Genomic DNA, 11,146 nt, shown 5'->3' with positions numbered 1-11,146 from the left:
AAGAAGGTAGATAAACTGATATGTAGGAAATTATATAAAAAAACCATGAGAGAGAGAGAGAGAGAGAGAGAGAGAGAGAGAGAGAGAGAGAGAGAGAGAGAGAGAGAGAGAGAGAGAGGACACGAAAGAGAATGTGAGTCAGACCATATGTCAGGATTTAAAGGATTTAGTCTAAAATTTATTTCCTGACTCACTTAGCTTTTTATTCCTCAACAATTACAACGCTTTTAAAACAAAATATCTAAATACTTAAATGTAGCGAAGTGAGGTTCCCTTACTTTTTTCGTATACATATTATAAACACGTACTCAGCAACAGCAACCAAAAATGCAATCACGCTTCCATTCTATTTGGATTTCCACGCCTGTTTTTCCCATTTTCTCTCTGAATATTGTATGGGCACCTGCACTGTTTTTTTTTTTTCAGTAATTTTTTAATGCATTTTTTTTTCTAACCGAACGCGACTTTAAGCAGCAAAATTAAAGGCTCAGAGCTGAACAATACTCTAAGTGCAAGCAACACCATCCCAAACTGAACGAAATAAAAAGAAATATTGAAAATTTATGTAAAGGGCCTTAAAAGCCGTAATGACGTAATTGCAGCCTGCCTTCAGCGTTTAATTATCAGAATACACATGATTGAGGAAACTAACGACCTTTATTGGCTGTCCAAGAGCTCCCTCATTTGCCCAAGGTCATCACTAAGGCGGCCTGACCTTCCTGGGATGCAAGTATTGATGCTTTAATTAAAAAAGCCTTAATTAAATGTTGTGCTAATGAGTTCCTAGTTTATATAGCGTGATTTATTTTGGGGGTCAAGGGCCTGTAGGTGTGTGAATTTTTCTCTCTCTCTCTCTCTCTCTCTCTCTCTCTCTCTCTCTCTCTCTCTCTCTCTCTCTCTCTCTCTCTCTCTCTCTCTCTCTCTCTCTCTCTCTCTAAAACCACCACTATACCAATGAACAACAAATTACAACAAATTCCTTATAAAATACACACACACATACCAAGATTCCACTTCTGGAGCAACAAATCAGGATCAAACATTTACACAAAGCAAGGAAAGAAAGAGAGAGAGAGAGAGAGAGAGAGAGAGAGAGAGAGAGAGAGAGAGAGAGAGAGAGAGAGAGAGAGAGAGAGACAGAGAGAGAGAGAGGCTAGGACTTGAATAAACAACAAATCCTCTCCCTTAATCTCCCTGAGGAATAGCAGGCAACACTCAGAGGCAGGGGGTTGCAGAGCGGCCCTTGAAACTACACAGGCCCAGCATTATACCAGTGAGAGAACGATATTACCGCTTGTCTCTACGGAATCATCGGAGAGCTGCTGTGCTTACTACGATCAACATAACAAGCGAGGCGTGATACGTGTGGTGTCTGCTCCGCCTGGCTCGTGTTTGGATCCCACGCTAACTCCTACCTGTGTCAGTGGTGTCTGTTGCCTCACTTCGCTTATTTCTGAAAAGCTCTAATGGTAATTGTATTATTTTTCATCTATTTCTTTCTCTCTTTCCAGTTTCATTTAGTTCTGTGTTAAGATTATTATTTTTTTCGTAATCAAGGGATTGGATCATTAATCATCTCCAGTCGTTAGCCCTCTAGTAATATCTCTGCAGTTACTCTGTTATGGGAAAGAGTAAGTCCTCTTATGAAATCTGGGAACTACCTGCAGCGGTAAATGAATTAATGGTGTTTTAATGATTCCAGTAACAGTTCAACAAAGATTCTGCAACGTTTGTGTGGATGAAAACTTGGTTAATCATCTCTGTGGTCTTTAAAAAATGGTCGTGACGAAAGAACATAACCTTTCTGAAATACGAGCCTTGATAAAACAAATTAATTCTCTAGTGATGAAACATGTCACCAGAACTTGTCATAAATGTTGTGGTTATAAAGTGAAATAGCCTTTTTCCCTCTTTTGTTAACTCAAACTTTTCATGACAGTTGTGATGTAAAATGCTTTTGTTTTCTTTCACTCGGTAACTTCTGTATTTCATTTATTTATTTATCTAATTTTGGCGAACGCTTTCTTTAAGTGACGTCAGCGGGGCGAGCGGCACGTGCCACACTGTCCTGGAAACACGAGCCTTATTTGTTCCTGAGCCTTTTCGCAATGACTAAAATGAGAAACGTAACTGATGCCGGATTTGTGTTATGCAAGTGTGTGTCTGGCTTAGGTTATTTTTAGACAATGACACACACATACACACACACACACACACACAGACACATTTCATCCCTGTTTTTCCCTCATTCAGAGCATCGAACAACAACGTAAATAAGTTTAAATGAACGAGCCCCCTCTCTCTCTCTCTCTCTCTCTCTCTCTCTCTCTCTCTCTCTCTCTCTCTCTTACACGTAATTAGTGACAAAGGACATAAGGGATTTTGTGGTATATATTAAATAAACATGTCGGAAGGGAAGCCGAGGATGATCAAGAGAAGCCTAAAGAGGAACCTTTCTAGTCGCCTCCTCCTCCTCCTCCTGCTCCTCCTCCTCTTCGTATTTTTCCTCCTCCCTCGTAAAAATACAGGCTATTTGGTGATAGAAATTTGAAGATCTTCCGTAATCTATCAACAATTCATCGTTTTAACAAGTATTCTCAATAGCTAGTAGTTAATATAAGGGACAGTGCGTATTACCAGGTGCCTATTAAGTTGGTAATTAGAATACGAAAATGCAAAACTCATATTAGTTATTTAAGTTCATTGTGCAACTTAATTTTTTTTTCGTGCTTCTAATAAATACGCACCCTTTTTTTCCCTCTCACAAAGGCTAAACCTTCCTTCCTTTATCTTCCTACAGGAAATGAAATACTGGTTTCTTTTTTCCTTGCACGAACTGAAATACTTCTCCCATTTTCCCCTAGAAGAACTTTAATTCCATTCCCTGGCTTTCCTGGAGGGACCGAAACGTTTTATTTTTTTCCATTTTAACTACTACTACTACTACTACTACTACTACTACTACTACTACTACTACTGCGATCCCTTGAGCTTTTATCATCGTTATAATTTTGCATTTTTTGTCGTGTTTGTTTATTTATTTATGTTATTTATTTATCGTGTCCTTGTGAGGATTAGCGACCATCCCTTAACTAATGAAATATTGGCTACACATATTTATTAAAAAAACATAACGTGTGTGTGTGTGTGTGTGTGTGTGTGTGTGTGTGTGTGTGTTTAACTTATGAGGTGACCTTTACTGAATGAATTTTATACGCATCCCCCCTACACTCTCTCTCTCTCTCTCTCTCTCTCTCTCTCTCTCTCTCTCTCTCTCTCTCTCTCTCTCTCTCTCTCATCTTTACGCTCTTTATCCTTGCTTACGAGGTCTTTTTTTCTCTCTTTCTCTCTCTTTTCTTATTTCTTTAATTTCTCCCACCCTTCCCTTCCTTCTCACATAAACAGGGAATCTTCGAGGTCTTTTGTGTTCTGCAAGATTAATTTGTATGTAACTTCTTGTTGCTCTTCTTATTTTAACTTTATTTTTCCCCCTTTAAACTCTCTGCATGATATTTCGGTGAATCTTTGCCTTCTCTCTCTCTCTCTCTCTCTCTCTCTCTCTCTCTCTCTCTCTCTCTCTCTCTCTCTCTCTCTCTCTCTCTCTCTCTCTCTCTCTCTCTCTCTCTCTCTCTCTCTCTTTATGGATCTACTTATCGAAACACAAACTACTGGAAAGCAACATATGGCAACAAGCGAGACATTAAGAGCGAGATGGCGGTGAAGGATGAAGCTGAGGCGAAGGAGGAGGCGCAGGCGGAGGAGGAGGAGGAAGGAGGAGGAAGGAGGAGGAAGGGGCCTAGCACGGCGTCTGTTCCAAGGATGTAATATTCAAGGCGGGTACCTCCACCTTCCCCTCGCCATAATTAGCTCCCGGAAATTTTACAAGGCTCCTCCTCTTCCTCCTCCTCCACCTCCTACAGGCTGAACGCGGGGCCGCATGTAAAGGACGATTAAAAAGGAGCACAAAGGACCAAGAATGAGCAGCATGAAGACCTACTGTTGCTCACAAACATTCTTCTCCTTCCCTTCACAATGACAAGAGATTAACAAGAAAAAAAAAAGTAAGTGAACTGTAGTGAATGAAGAAAATATCGATTATTCCTACCTGCATTGGAGCGAGAGAGAGAGAGAGAGAGAGAGAGAGAGAGAGAGAGAGAGAGAGGGAACAAGGGTACTACAAGCCATTCACAAGCCAATTGCACCCACCGCCATAATACAAGCTCCATAAAACGAAACGTGCTAACGACTCGGAAAAAAAAGATAAAAGAAAAAAAAAAAAAAGACTAAGGGGGAGGGGGACACAAGACGAGGCCACGGCATGCATATTTAATCTCTGTAGACGAGAAGGTTAAGGATCTTTCTCCTGGATGGCCAAATATCCTTCTTGCACTATATTTGATTGAGTTAATTAAATCCTAAACGACTCCCATATTCCTTCGCTTCCTTGAATACATAATTATTTACTGATTAATTATTCGAGAGAGAGAGAGAGAGAGAGAGAGAGAGAGAGAGAGAGAGAGAGAGAGAGAGAGAGAGAGAGAGAGAGAGAGAGAGAGAGAGAGAGAGAGAGAGAGGGTGTAGTTGACTTCTAGCTGCCTTAATTCTCTATTCTGTTTATTCCTCTTCGCTCCTCCTTCGTGTCACTCTAGGGCTCCTTCTCCTCCTCCTCCTCCTCCTCCTCCTCCTCCTCCTCCTCCTCCTCGCAACACAAAGAGGGCAAGACAACTTAAATATCCCAGGCCAGGTAACTTAAACTCTTTACCTGAACAAGGACATACCTGTGCTATCAAGAGCCAGGTAAACTCTTCTCCTCCAGTCAGAAGCAAGGATACAAAACTCCAGCCAATCGCGTCCATTCTTGCCTTGTAGACGCGGCCAATCCTGAAAATAAAAGGGGAGGGAGTATTATATTACATTAGCCAATAGAAAAGCTCGTAAGATGCAGCCTTGCTTTTTATTGGCTGGAAAGGAAAAGGTTAGAATAGGTCAGAGAGAGAGAGAGAGAGAGAGAGAGAGAGAGAGAGAGAGAGAGAGAGAGAGAGAGAGAGAGAGAGAGAGAGAGAGAGAGAGAGAGAAGGGGTGAGGTAAACTAAGTCAACTTTAATTTCGGAAATTCTTCAAATAAAAAAGGATGAGAAAACAATAAAATCGTGTATAATCTAATCTACTCTCTCTCTCTCTCTCTCTCTCTCTCTCTCTCTCTCTCTCTCTCTCTCTCTCTCTCTCTCTCTCTCTCTCTCTCTCTCTCTCTCTCTCTCTCTCTCTTCCATTGCCTTTACCTTTCTTCCTACATTCTTCATCCTTTCACTTCGTCCTCCAGATTTATCACGTATCCTTTCTCGTGGTTCTTCCCTTTCATTAGCCCCTGTATTCACTTCATTACCTTCACTTGCCTCCCACTCCCGGGTGATGTGTCTTTATCTCTTACAATCTCTTCATTTGCTTGATAATAGAAGATAAACAAGGCGTGTGGATTGTACGGTAGCTTAGCAGATTTAGAGAAGGGATATGATGGAAAAAGTTACAAAGGTGAATAAATATGAGAGAGAGAGAGAGAGAGAGAGAGAGAGAGAGAGAGAGAGAGAGAGAGAGAGAGAGAGAGAGAGAGAGAGAGAGAGAGAGAGAGTCAGTCTTATAAACAAAGGTTAAAGATAATGAGGATTTTCTTTTATCTTTTGAAGGCAGCTTTGATCTGATTACATCTTAATTTGACTTACCCCCCTTTCTCTCTCTCTCTCTCTCTCTCTCTCTCTCTCTCTCTCTCTCTCTCTCTCTCTCTCTCTCTCTCTCTCTCTCTCTCTCTCTCTCTCTCTAACGCACACACACAAAACTTTGACATCCAAATAAACAAAAAAGTCATAACACCTGTCGAGAGAGAGAGAGAGAGAGAGAGAGAGAGAGAGAGAGAGAGAGAGAGAGAGAGAGAGAGAGAGAGAGAGAGAGAGAGAGAGAGAGTGTATACTGTATGTGTGTGTTTTTGTGTGCATCTCTGACCACACAGCAAAATTCCCCTCACTGCAGCAACCCCAGGCGGACCATCCTCTGAAAAGGGCTATTATTTTCCAAAGGTTCAATGAGGTTGCCCGCCTCCGTAATCAGTGACAAAGTACGAAATGAACGGTAATGAAACACTGAACAGCACGCTAAATAGGGGCGCAGAATGGAGAGAAATGATCCGAATGTTTCGCTCATAAAAGTGAAATGAATGGGTTTGCTCTCGTGCAGGCATATATTGGCGTGGAGGCGTGCTGCGGTGGTGGTGGTTGTGGTGGAGGGTGCGGGCGTCGGTGGTGGGCGTAATTATGCCACTACGACCCTCTCTCGCCGCCCACCCGCCCACCAAACCCTCATAATCGGCACGGTGAGCGATGAAATGTGGGCAGCGTAATGAAAACTTTGGGAATATCTGAAACGGAAGATTTTTGCGTGGTTGTAAGATAGTGTGTGTGTGTGTGTGTGTGTGTGTGTGTGTGTGTGTGTGTTGGTATGATTTATCAGGATTTTGAAAATGAATGTAATTTAAGATTCATTTTGATTTATAACGGAGGATGTGAAATATTTATTCATGTTCTCTTCGTACTACTACTACTACTACTACTACTACTACTACTGCTGCTGCTGCTATTGCTATCACTGTTATAATCATTACATATTCACCACATACGAGAAATACCAGGAAGTGCATTTGTCAGCCTCATTACTGCCTCACTCTCACGCATCCGCTTCTGAAGGAGAGAGAAAAAAGCAGACACAAAACGTGGTACATGAAAAACACCCTTATTAATTACCTGAAATTGTTTTGACATCACCTGGCGCTAAGAGGATCAACGGTCTTGGCGGCAGCAGCAGCAACAACAACAACAACAACAACAACAACCAACCAACAACAAAACCAACAACCACCACCTTCACCATCAATAACAACAACAACAACCACAACAACAACAACAACAACAAAAGACCTTGAGATGCAGTGAATTACGACGAGTAAGAGTGATTAAAACTGGATTACTGCATGCATGTGTCTGGTGAGCGAATGAAGCAAGTGCGGTGATTATCTTTGAGTTTAGAGGATTGGAATGCTGCATAAACAAATTCGAGACCTGATTTGTAGGATTCTGCCTAATCCTCATGTTAGCGCGCAATACTTTAAAGTTGGAATACGTCTGGAAGGTCAGTGCTGTTATGTACTGGAAAACTGAAAATCTGGGCGTAAAATTTGCTGTAAAACACGATATTTGAATAGGATTAGGGAAATTCATGTGATGTATTGATGTGCCTGGAATACATCTGGAAAATCAGTGACGTTATCTACTGGAAAACTGGAAAACTGGAAGACTGAATGTAAAATTTGCTTTAAGACCCAATATACTGTTTCGAATAAGATTAGCGAAACTGATATGATATACTGAAGTGGCTGGCATATATCTAAAAGGTTATCGCTAGTATCTATTGGAAGATTGAGACTGGAAAAACTTGAAAAATGTGTGTAAAATTTGCAGCAAAACCTAAATTTCGAATAGGAACAACAAAACTGATATGTAATGCAACTGGAATATGTCTAGGTCATCCCTGTTGCCGACCGGATGACTGGAAATGGAAAACGAAGGCTGGAAAGTGCTAGTACTGGATTAGGGGTATTTACAGAGAGTATTAAATCATATTCGTACAAAACATATTACTAGTTCGAAATTCCTCCTTGCGTATAGGCTGGCTTTGTGTGCGATTAAATAATTAACCAATAGGTGGACATACATCTATACTGGCTTGCAATATTAACAGATTCATGTATTAGTTTCAGACAATTAGTATCGTTCTTATTTCAACTCTGCTATCAAGACCATAAAAAAAAAAAAAGAAATACAGCGATGTCTGTGATGACGCCAGTGACTGAATACATTCGATTGTAATCAACCTTTATTGCCTTGAAATTATAACCTTGCATAAATGACATAAAAGACACCGCCAAAAGTTACAAAGCCTTAAAAACTAAGAAAATTAAGACAGTTAAAAAAATAAATAAATAAATAAAAATAAATAGATAAATAAAGGCTGAACTTCACATAAATATAAAAATACATAGTAGTTACGAGTCCTTAAGAGCAATCAAGATAAACCAGCTTCTCTTTCAACACACACCAGAAAAAAAATGTCGGATAGCATCATAAATACAATTAACAGAGCGTGAAAAGAAGGAAGAAAAAACAGTAAATGAAGAACGTGATTCACTTCAGACTCGACAAGAGAATTAGCAAAAAAATCTGCAGCGTCTCTCTCTCTCTCTCTCTCTCTCTCTCTCTCTCTCTCTCTCTCTCTCTCTCTCTCTCTCTCTCTCTCTCGCTGTGTGGCGGCGTGTTTTTGGCACCGCCCGAGGCCTCCACCAGCTGTTGAGAGGCAGGAAAACAGGAAAACAAACCGACTGACGAGGAGTGAGTCTCATGCTAATTATGAAGACTCCATTTAAGCCTCGCAGGAGCTTTCAGAAAGAGAAGGAAAAAAAGTCACCAAGAAAAAAAGAAAAAAGAAAAAACGCAGGAAGATCAAAGGGAAGTGGATGCATTACTTGTGTCTGAATGAAAATAGAGACAAAAAAAGTGAAATGAACAAAATGCAAACAAGTCAAGCAAAGACGGAGCATCAAAGAGAAACAGAGATAGAGAAAAAAAAATGCAGCATCTAGGTAGGTGTGCTTATATTCAGGTGCATGATGACAGGTAACACAGGTGAGGATTTTGCCAGGGACACCAGGTAAGACTAGTCCCATTAAGCCAATATGTCTCCATTGTGTACATCTCCTTCCTCCTTTGATACTTATTTATATATATATTTTCCTCATTATATTTATGCATCATATTTGTCAGTGAATATTCCTTAACTTCCACTTCGTCATTATGTGTTTCTGTTGCATCGCACTGTCTGCATATTTATCCAACAACTACGTCTGTAATATTAAGATTCACTACACTATCATTTCATATCCATTTCCTGTTTTTCTATTTACATGTCTGATTATCCTCTTTCCTCTCATGTCTCTCATCCCCGTTAATCCTTTCGTTTTAAAGGACTCGCGCAATGCATATTATCACGCGGGCGGCACAAGAAAAACCATACAACAGCGCTGTCTTAAAATAATGAAAAAAAAAAAAAAGGAAGAGGTTGAATTTTATCTGTGAACGTTCAGATAACACGACGGAAAGTCAATATTCTGGGGCCGTAAGTTTGCCAAAGATAGAATGTTTGGACGAGAAGCTTAGAACTTTTAATGGCTCTCAGGATTAACTTTCATCTGTTGTGGTATCGAGTGAATAGAAAGGGAGGGCGGGAGTGAGAAAAAGAAAGGAAAGGAGAGAGAGGAAGGAAGGAAGGAAGGAAGGGAAGGGGAGGGAGAATTGTGGGAGGCAAGAGTGGGAAGTTAATGGGAAGGTAAAATATGTATGTACTACTAGAGGAGGGAAATGGAGGGTGGAAATGATAATGAGGGAAAGTGGAGCAGGAAACCATACAAGAAAGGAAAACAAAGCGGAGGAAATGAGAGAATGAAGGGGAATGAGGAGCTAATCGCGGTGGCAAGTAGCGTCCCTTCACACCCCCTTCATTTTTCACCTTTATAATGAAACTTAATGAAGATGAGGGTTGACTTCACCTTCAGGAATCAATACTTTTTAAAACTCAACAAGGGACAGGTAAGGAGTAAGTACGTAAGTAAGTTTCAGGACTAATAAAAGGGAATTGTATCTCACCTTTACCGGTTCAAGAGAGAGAGAGAGAGAGAGAGAGAGAGAGAGAGAGAGAGACAGGCAACTTTACTACGGGATTCAGAAGCACAGGTCGATACAAGGTTAAGAGATAGTGAACACTTCCCAAAGCAACTAAGCTACTCTACCACTCTCTGCTAACTTAACCTAATCACTTTCTGTTACTCCTGTTCCTCCTTCCCCCTCTGTGTTTCACCTGTATGGTCTTACGTCTCGCCCTGTGTGAGGTAGTGTGTCTAATGAGGTGTGTAAATCGTCACAGGGAAGATACAGTGAGAGAGAGAGAGAGAGAGAGAGAGAGAGAGAGAGAGAGAGAGAGAGAGAGAGAGAGAGAGAGAGAGAGAGAGAGAGAGAGAGAGAGAGAGAGAGAGAGAGAGAGAGAGAGAGAGAGAGAGAGAGAGAGAGAGTTATTTGTATTTTCTTTCAGTAATTAATAAAAGAAAGTAATATATATATACTGCTCTCGAAGAAGGAAAACATAAAACAGGGAAAAATGCAAAAAAGAGAAAAATATCAGGAAGAAAATAAGAAAAATTCCAGGGAAATTAAAAAATGCAAAAGAAAATAATCAGATAAAAGAATGTGGGATGAGATTCACGATAAAATAAACTAAAAAAACACACACAAAAAAAACAGGGAAAGCAGAAGAAGCTCTAAATTACATCACATAAAAACAAAAAACACCAAAAATATGAAGAGAAAAGAGAAACAAAAAGCGAGACAAAAAAAAAAAATGACAGAGATAGGAAAGGAAAAAGAAAGGATAGAAACCTCATCAAAAAGGGAAAAAGAGAGAAAAGAAGGAAAAATACACGGAAAAATGGGTGGAAACTTACAACTTACACAAAAAACGTAAAACAAATTAGGAAAACAATGGCAAAAAGAGAAAGAAATAATAAACACAAGGAAAGAGGGGAGAAAAAAAAACAAAGAAATAAAAGGAATGGAAGGAAAATTGGTGTGCGAAAAGGAAACAAACAGATGGAGGAAGGGAAGGAAAGAGTGAAAGGGAAACAGTATCAAAAAAGGAAAATAAAAAAAGATTCCAAACATGACCAGAAGAGAAAGAGAAAGAGAAAGAGAAAGGAAAACGATGAAACAAGGGAAAGAAAACGGTAGGAAATTTCACCCCAAAAAACACACGAGAGGGAAAATAATGGAGAAAAGGGAAAGGGGGAAGAACAAGAAAGTAAACTCATCCAACAACACAACGAAGAGGGGAAAAAAAGACAAAAAAAGAAGAAAAACGAAAGGAAGAAGAAAAAAAGCAAGACAACGATAAAAAAATAAAGAAAACGAAATAAAAAACGAAAAAGCAAAAAAAAACAAACCCACAAAAAAAAACGAAAAAAAGAAAGTCGAAGAACAACAACAACAACAAAATAAATAAA

General features: G+C 39.9%; 1 protein-coding gene across 1 annotated transcript in view; it reads right to left on the bottom strand.

Annotated features, from left to right (window-relative positions):
• Nucleotides 1-4,881, bottom strand: part of LOC135091000 (uncharacterized) — a 109,594-nt gene extending 104,713 nt beyond the window's left edge. The window contains exon 1 of the mRNA XM_063988281.1: nucleotides 4,779-4,881. The gene's annotated coding sequence lies outside the window, so the exon portion shown is untranslated. The remainder of the gene's footprint in view (nucleotides 1-4,778) is intronic.
• Between the last annotated feature and the right edge of the window lie 6,265 nt (nucleotides 4,882-11,146).

The sequence above is a fragment of the Scylla paramamosain genome, chromosome 36 (assembly GCF_035594125.1).
Source record: "Scylla paramamosain isolate STU-SP2022 chromosome 36, ASM3559412v1, whole genome shotgun sequence".
In the NCBI taxonomy this organism is placed as follows: Eukaryota; Metazoa; Arthropoda; class Malacostraca; order Decapoda; family Portunidae; genus Scylla; species Scylla paramamosain.
This window is presented reverse-complemented; position numbering and strand designations above follow the sequence as displayed.